Here is an 8,351-nt window from a genome sequence, read left to right on the forward strand (position 1 = left end):
AAGTGAATGCATTGTCTCTAAAGGTATTTGGAGACTGATGGTATTTCTAACAAGGATGCAAGACAAGTATTAGAGTGCAGCTAACACAGTTTAACACTGTCACACCTTAACCTCAGCTGGCAACTAAGGTCTGCACAGCTGCTTACTCAATCCTGCAGTGGAATGGGTGAGAAGAAGAAAGATTAAAATGCCAACTTGTAGGTTGAGATAAAAAGGTAATAATAACAATAACAACAAGAATAATAATTATTAAAAAGGGAAAAATAACAAAGAGAAAATCAAAATTCAAGAAAAACAAGTGATGCAAATGAAAACCAAGCGCTTATCATCAAGTAAGTGATGCCCAACCTATCCCTGAGCAGCAGGCCCCCTTGCCAGGCACATTCTCCCTAGTTTATGTGCTAAGCATGATGTCATACAGTATAAAACACCCCTTTGGCTCTGTCTCCTTCCAGCTTCTTATGTAATTCCAGCCTTCTTGCTGTCAGGGCAGCGTGAGAAGCTGAAAACTCCTTGTCTCAGTGTAAACACCACTTAGTAACAACTAAAACATCAGTGTATTCTCATAATTATCTTTGTTCATAAATCCAAAACTCAGTACTATATCAGCTATGGGAAGAAAATGAACTCTGTCATTTCCAAAATCAGGACAATATCCAGCCATTACTTTGTAGATAGTGTATGATGTACTATCTACATCATGCCCTTGTCCCATGCTTTCCAGAAGATCTCAGTTAATCCCCACCACCTTTCCGGTCTTCTAATTTATACCCACCGATAGCACTCCTATAGCCTACAGGCCATTCCTCTAAAAATGTCTGTTGAATTACTCCGTAATTTACAATCACATTTTCTTTCTGGGCAGCCTGTGCAGCAGATCAGAAGGCTTTGCCTCTGCACTGCCAGTTCCTCTGCAGTCATTGCTGCAGCCACCCCTGCAGGGCCCTTGCCACCACTCACGGGGCAGTGCAGACCCAGAGCACTGGCCACATTCTTCAGCAGCAATGTCTAAAGGCAGCTGGAGAGCTTTTGCTTCTATGAAATGAATGTAATGTTTGCCAGGAAAAAAAAAGGCAATTAAAAATAGCAAGAATAAAAATAAATAAAAAAAAAAAAAAGTGACAGCTGTTCTTATTCTTGCTTATCCTCCAGGTATAGGCAGCCAGATAACTATTTTGTCCTTCATAGTTTCAACTTTCATCGTGATGCTGTAAACAACTTTCACAGAGCTTGCGGTGTCACCATGGAGAGCCTCACTAACATTTTCAATAAAATGAAGTTACAGTATCTGTGTAGGAAAAAAATAATCATTCATGTTTATAAACCATCCATTCCTCCACTTGAGGGCATTTTCTAAGAAACTGAATAATTTCTTACTATGTGTAGTGTATATTGCTTTCTCAAGGAAAAGTAATTCCTTGGGATTTCTTGTATGTTGGCATATAAGCACAAACAAAAATTTCATCTTATTTTACTTATTCATATGATAGTGCAGGCAAAAGTTTGCCTGAAGAGCATTGCAAAATATCACAAGTAAATATTTTAGTCAATTGTATTCAGTTATATTCCTTTTCATAACAACTATTTTAAATATCTGTGTTTCTTAAGAGCTTCTTCAGGAGCAACAGAAAGGACCATGAATGAGTATTTGATTTACCATTTAAAAAATGTACCTCCTCCACTGCTGAAATAAAAAACCAGTATAACATAACCACCATAAGAATATTTGTGTCCATATGAAATAAAATATGATTTTATAATAAGTATTCCGTCATAATTAACATGATAACATAAAACAAACCAGCATCTCTTCATTATTTTTGTCACATTGATTTCCTAGTAACTTCCATATAAAGAACAGTAAATGTATTTCAAAATATTATGCTGTTGTATAACTGCTTTATGTTGGAATCTGTCAAGTCAATGAGTAAACTGTTTACCTTCCTGTTTTTTAGTTATTACTGGCTGTATACATTTGCATATATTACTAGATAAAATTAGTACAGTCATCTAAAATTTTACTTCATGGAACACTGCCAAGTTTTGCAGTGCTAAGGGTGAATTTTTTTATGATGAATGTATATTTGTGATAGAAAACCAGCTGTTTTTCCAGTCTTAAAATTTAAAATATAATTCTGACCAAACTGGCATTTCAAGTGGCAGATGAAATTTAGCTTGGTATCATCTCGGTGTCAGGGATGTGTCTTCTGCTATTTCATGACAGTTTACTCTGATGTTTTTATTTTGAAAACCAGACTTCAACAGCTGCTTCTTAGTATTTAGGAGCTGAAATTATTTCCCTGCAACTATAATTCCATATTAAATTTCCCTGAGAGAGTACTGACAATAAGAATGGGCACCAAGGCAGCATTTATTTTAAGTCCCATGTGTTTGGCTGGGAAGACTAGGAATTTGAAGACAGCAGTGCTAGTAACTTATCCTGAAAACACCACATGATGACATCTGCTGCCAATACATTGGGGTTTTTAATTGTTTGATGTTTTTCAATTCTAAAGAATTTCACATCACAGCCCTTGCAACAGAATTCTGTGGAAAACTGTAAGCATATAATCAAGGCTTCATTTTGATGTGTGGGACCAGTGAATGCAATGAGCACTCATTCTGGCAACTTTTAAATAATCAACATTGCGACCTTAGTCTCTTTAATGTAAGGCAAGTGCTTGTATGCATAATTTGGTATAAAATGAATGAAAACTACATATGACACTTCAGTGGTGCCAGGCTGACATCCACCAAGAAGCCAATTAACATTCACGACATTCTGGAGTGAAGAAACAGCAGATGAATCTTTCTTAAGGGCTTTAGGACCCATTAAAAGTAAGATTTAAACTTAGCCTGAAGAGAATGCTTTTGTGCATTTGTTTTCTGCAAGAGAAACTTTTTTAAATTTATGTATGAAATTGATTTCTCAAAGCAGCAAATACGGTCTTTGACAGATTTGTGGCACAGAATAAACATTCAGTGGAGACTATAATCTCCTTTGGGCAAAAACTAGGCTGAACACTTCTGAGGATGCAACTGTGGAAGAACACAACCTGCAAAACAACAAAGGAACAGTTGCTGGATCTGTGCTTTTTGAGTTTGGCTAGTTATGTGGGTTTTCTTAAACTTTTTTTTTTACACATTATAACACTGTTCTACTGTGTAGCTGAGTGATGGAGGATGAAAACCCCTTCTCTTTTGCTTATTTATAATTAAATATCTGATAATTTAGTGAGGTGCCTGCCAGTTTCAGTCTTAAGGGGAACTGTATAGCTATTCTGTCTTCACCTTCTCCATATTAATAATATCTCTCTTCATGCCTTTTCCAAAGTGAAGAATCAGATATATATGGTTTTCCCTAAGTCAGTATAATTTTTCTCTTTTGGATATCCTTTGCTTTTTTCCTGTATTTTTCCTACCTCAAATTAGCTCTTTAAAAATGAACTTTAGGAGATACTAAACTTTCACAGAGTTTATCATTAGCAGTATATAAAGGATTTAGAGTGACTTTTTTGTCTACTGTTTTTCCTAGTAAGTCTCAACATCCATTTCTTTTGACTACAAATTTATATTGATTGACATTTTCAGAGAACTATCCAGGAGTTCCAAATCCCCTTCTTGAGTATCAATACATTATTCAGAGCCATAACTGTATACATTTCATAAGAGATTTTTTTCTCCACATGCAGTCAGTTCATACTTGATTATATCTGCCATTTTATCACTAATTCATTTAGTGCTTTGAAATATTCCTGTTTCACTTCATGGTCAGTAGCCTCTGTGTTTGACTGTTTTAAACTTGAAGAGCAGAGGTTCCAATGCAGATTTCTATGGATGATCTCATGGATAAGATTGTTTCTGTCTTTTATTTGTTTTTCACCAGCCAATAATTGATGAGGAAAACAATCTGTTTTATGCCATAGCCGCATAGGATGTTTGACCTTAAATTTAAAAAAAACAACTTTGGAAATCAAATATAGCGTGCCAATCTCTCTTAGCAAATATTTTGACAAGTTACAGAAAGCCCTAACTAGTTGGGCTGTTAACCAGGCTTAAATTGTGGATTAAAGCTTTTTCTGTCACATACCAGAACCAAAGACCATGAGTGCTCCCTGCATATGTCCTGCAGCACAGTATCTGGGTAAGAGGCAAAACCCAGCCCTCCATGGAGGATCGCTGATACTTATAAAGACGTTAGTGGAAAATCCCACTGAAGCTTAGGCCACAACAGCGTGCACCTGTTTTCCTTTGCTCAACAGGAGAAAACCTGTTCCCAGGATCTTTGTCCTGCCCCAGTTTTCAGAAGCCATTGTTCCAATCCATATTCCTCACCCATGCCTATCCCTTGAGGAATGAGAATAGAATTGAACATAATCTGAGGAAGCATCATTACCTAAAGTTTCCCCCAACAACAGAGGATTTGTCTGTAGGAGACATCTATGATCAGATGTTTTCAGAGTTTCCATTTGAACAATCCAATAAGACCTTGTAAATAACTTTTCCAGTCCCTGTTAGCACAGATCAGAAGAAGATAGTGAGGGTGAGATCCAACTCTTGACCCTTAATTACAAACAGGTGTGTGAATTAGGAAAAGGGACTTCCACAGCTGCAAGAAATCAGACAGGTCCAAGTAAAATTTCACTGTGCCATAAAGTTACCTGTCAGACATAAAGCACAGAGAAATTTGGAACAGAAAAAAAAGGGGTGGAAGCAGGATGAAAACCCAAGTAAAATAAAATAGATTTATAGAAACAATCAGTTGTCAAATACTGCCAGGATTATTTCTAACTTGAATGATGTCTCCAAAATTATAAACTTACAAAACAAAAGTGTTCAGCAATAATTCAGTTATTTAACTTTGCAGAAACAATAGTGTAAGCTGTACTCTTTGGAATACACCATTCCAATAATATTTGTATTTATAATGAAGGTACAAATATATTATTTAAACAGAAACACAAGGAAACCAGCAATTCTAAAAGGGCAACAGCATAATCCAATGCCTGAGTAAGAAAATGAGGCACTTCATATTTTGTTGTTTTTTCCAGTTTGTACAGTCAGTCAACTGCTCTCCTTTTTTCCCCCGCCTCATCAGGATGTTGAAAATACGCAGCTGCCTGCTCAATGGAGTTAATCAATTCCAGCATGGGTGCTCCTGATTGTACTGCATAATGGAAATCCTTTTTCTTTGTCCTATCCCTGTCTTTGTCATTTTATCCTCTGCAAAAGACTAATAAGGTTACTGTAACAGTGATTGGTTTGAAGCAGTTAAAAGTTGGAGCAAACAGATTCAGAGCAGAAGCTGAGTTTAGCAAACATTACTACTTATTTGCAACTTCCAGCTTGAGATTTTCTAGCATGTCTGTATTTTTTGAATAAATTTTTGTGAGACTTTGAAGCATCTTGAAAATATGACATGCTAAGTACGTAAGATAGAAAAGGGAATACTGAAGCTTAAAACACCAAGATCTATCATTAAAAATAAATCCTGACCCTACTGATGTCACAATTTTCCTAGCAAGTTAACTACAGCCAGGGAATAATAAATTTGTTTTCAAGTTATGCAGAATTTAATTATTTGCTCAGCTTTGCAGGACTCAGAGTTGCCATTAAATGTATTCAGGATAAAAGTCATCTTCTGTTGTTTGAACAAAGCAGATTCTGGTTCAGGCTCCTTTATCAGAGGAATAAGATCTTAGATGTTGTCTTCAAGTAATGTTGTGGTATTAGAGACCCTCTGAATTTCTGGGATGTATGAACAGAGCAAAAGAAATTTCAGTTGTATTGTAAGTCTGTACAAGGACATCCAGAAACTGCTTTGTGAGAGCAGAGCATGGGTGGTAAATGTCAGCAGACAAACACTTTTTCTGGGATATGAAAAATGCATCAGAACTGACTAGGCCCTATGCATTTGGTTGGCATCAGATTAAAGGAAAAAAGCCAACAAATTAGAGATTGTTTTGATTTACTGTCAAGAAATGCCAATTACGTGAATGAGGATTCACAGTAGAGGGAGTAATGCAGAAGCTCCCCACTGTCAACACATTAACAAACAAAATGCAGCATGGAACTGTGATAAAATTGTTTAGTACCTCCCAGTTAAAACAAACAAACACCCAACTATAAACAAACAAACAAACAAACAAACAACACACAAGCTTTGACAAGCAAATAGGAAAGCTGCAGTCAAGATCCAAAAGCACATAGTCTTGTACTTTCCAGTCACAACCTGAAAACAAAGAAAAAATACCTGTATTGAGAAAGATGCAAAATTTCAGAAATGAGAAATGCTACATTATGTTTTATTCTGAAATGTTAACGTAATGAGAGATACCAAAAGGAAAATCTAGAACTGAAATTGTTGTTTAAGAGTTTAGTAAAGCATAACAATGCTAGCAACTCATCCTATTATGTGCTATTAGGTCTGTTAAAAATATAAAAAAGAAAAGAGATACGAGAGTTTAGCTAATAATTAATAATTCATAAGGAAGTTTTTCTAAATGCAATTTTCCCATAGCAGGAGTTCCAGACTGGAACTCTAATGAGATTAATATACACAAGAGAAACAAGGTGAATAAATCCTATCCCCAGCTAATAGCTGAATGAGCAATGCTCTCTCTTCAACCTTTCATTTCAGGTCATGCTATTAAACCACCTGTGCAATCTATATAACATGGCAGAAACTCAAGAATCAACCAAGCTCAGGTGGGGGGACATGTAGAGAAATGCCCAGGAAATGGGGAACACAGGGGACATGGGAACCGATTTAACTCTTGTAATAAAATTCCATCTTATTGTTGGCACAAGAGGAATGCAAGAGCTGAATTAGACAAAAGACTTGATGCACTTAATATTCCAGAGGAAAGGCATACCGAATATATTAACTGAAAATTGAAGCAGTGGTGCTGAGGCATCTTGTCCAGTTAGGTAGCCTTGTACCATTCCAGAGATACCATTATTCCAATCCATAATGTGTAATTTCTTTTGTTGCTTCACAGCATGCCAACAAGTAAAACATGTACTCTTTAATGAGTGTAATATGATGGTGCCCAGCCTTCCACATGTCTCTCCATGTACCAGCACACTCTCCTACACAGTTCAAGAAAGGAAAATCTATAGGAAAAAAAATCTGGTTTTGCTTAGTTTGTTATTATTAATAAATAAATGTATCATTTTTTCTCAAAGCTCAGGAAGAACCATACCTAAGGCACAGACTTTATAGACAAGTCCTATGCTGAGCACTGCCAAGTTCAGTTTCCATTTCTTTGTGCTATATTTCTCATAAAATGAGTCACAAGAAAACAACATGGTTTTTCTTTGGTAAGCAACAGTCACAGTTCCTTAATGCCTGTTCCTTTCCACCCCTTCCTTCTATCTTTTTAACAGAGAGTGTCTCACAGAGCTCTTTGTTTGCTTATTTGTTGCTATTTGTTTGCTGCTGTCCATTACACATTGCCAGGTTTGCTGGAAGAGCACAGGGCTGTGTTGTTCTTCTGTAAGTAATTGCAATGTCCTCAAGGCTATGCAAAAGAGGATGAAAATTATCTTTCTGCCCCACAACTCCTAATCATAGAAGACAGTTAAGCAGTTATTTTCTCACAAGAGCTCCTGATGCCCTCATACTGCAACTTTTCCAGTAATTGAGACCTGTTCAAGAGTAGTGTTAGAATGCTTTATTGCACAGGAGTGGTAAAAAAGAGCTATCATATTCATTCTTCAAGAAGAGAATGCAAATAAAACTTAAATGGCTTAAACTCAGATTCCTAGATATGCTGCTGTTATGTTATCTGGATGTGAGTTAGTTTTTACCTGAATTACTTAGATCATCTGATCTCAGAGAGCCTTTTTAACACAGAGAGTTGCAGTTTGGGAGACTGTTTGCAGTTTGCTAGCTGTTCAGTCTGTTTTCAAATTGAGACTAAGAGGAAATACCTGCCAAATTTTATGTTTATGTCCCCATCAAAAGAAATTATAATGGTTCAAATCAAAAATAATACCCTAGGACTGAACGAAATGAGGACTCTGGATCCATGCTGTGATCATTAAGCTTAGCCTCTGGCTAATCAAAGCTGTGGATTTCCGTAAATACACAGACATACCAATTTTCATGTACAAAAATTAATGTCCACCTAAGCTTATCAGCAACAAGAGAAATCTCAGTGTCTAGAGGGATTTCATAGTTTTACAGCAAGCCTCATATGCATAAGTTCTTTTGCCTCCTTGTGAAATGATTTGTGTTCCAGTGACAGATTTGTGCTTAATTTTAAAAAATATGAGTGGAAGAAAAGTTCCTGAGTAGTACAGACCGGTTACATCTGTATTGCCAGGGAAATGCTTATTTTGCACAA

The sequence above is a fragment of the Melozone crissalis genome, unplaced genomic scaffold (genome assembly GCF_028551555.1).
Source record: "Melozone crissalis strain CALT ecotype California unplaced genomic scaffold, PUWL_Pcris_2 ptg000018l_1, whole genome shotgun sequence".
In the NCBI taxonomy this organism is placed as follows: Eukaryota; Metazoa; Chordata; class Aves; order Passeriformes; family Passerellidae; genus Melozone; species Melozone crissalis.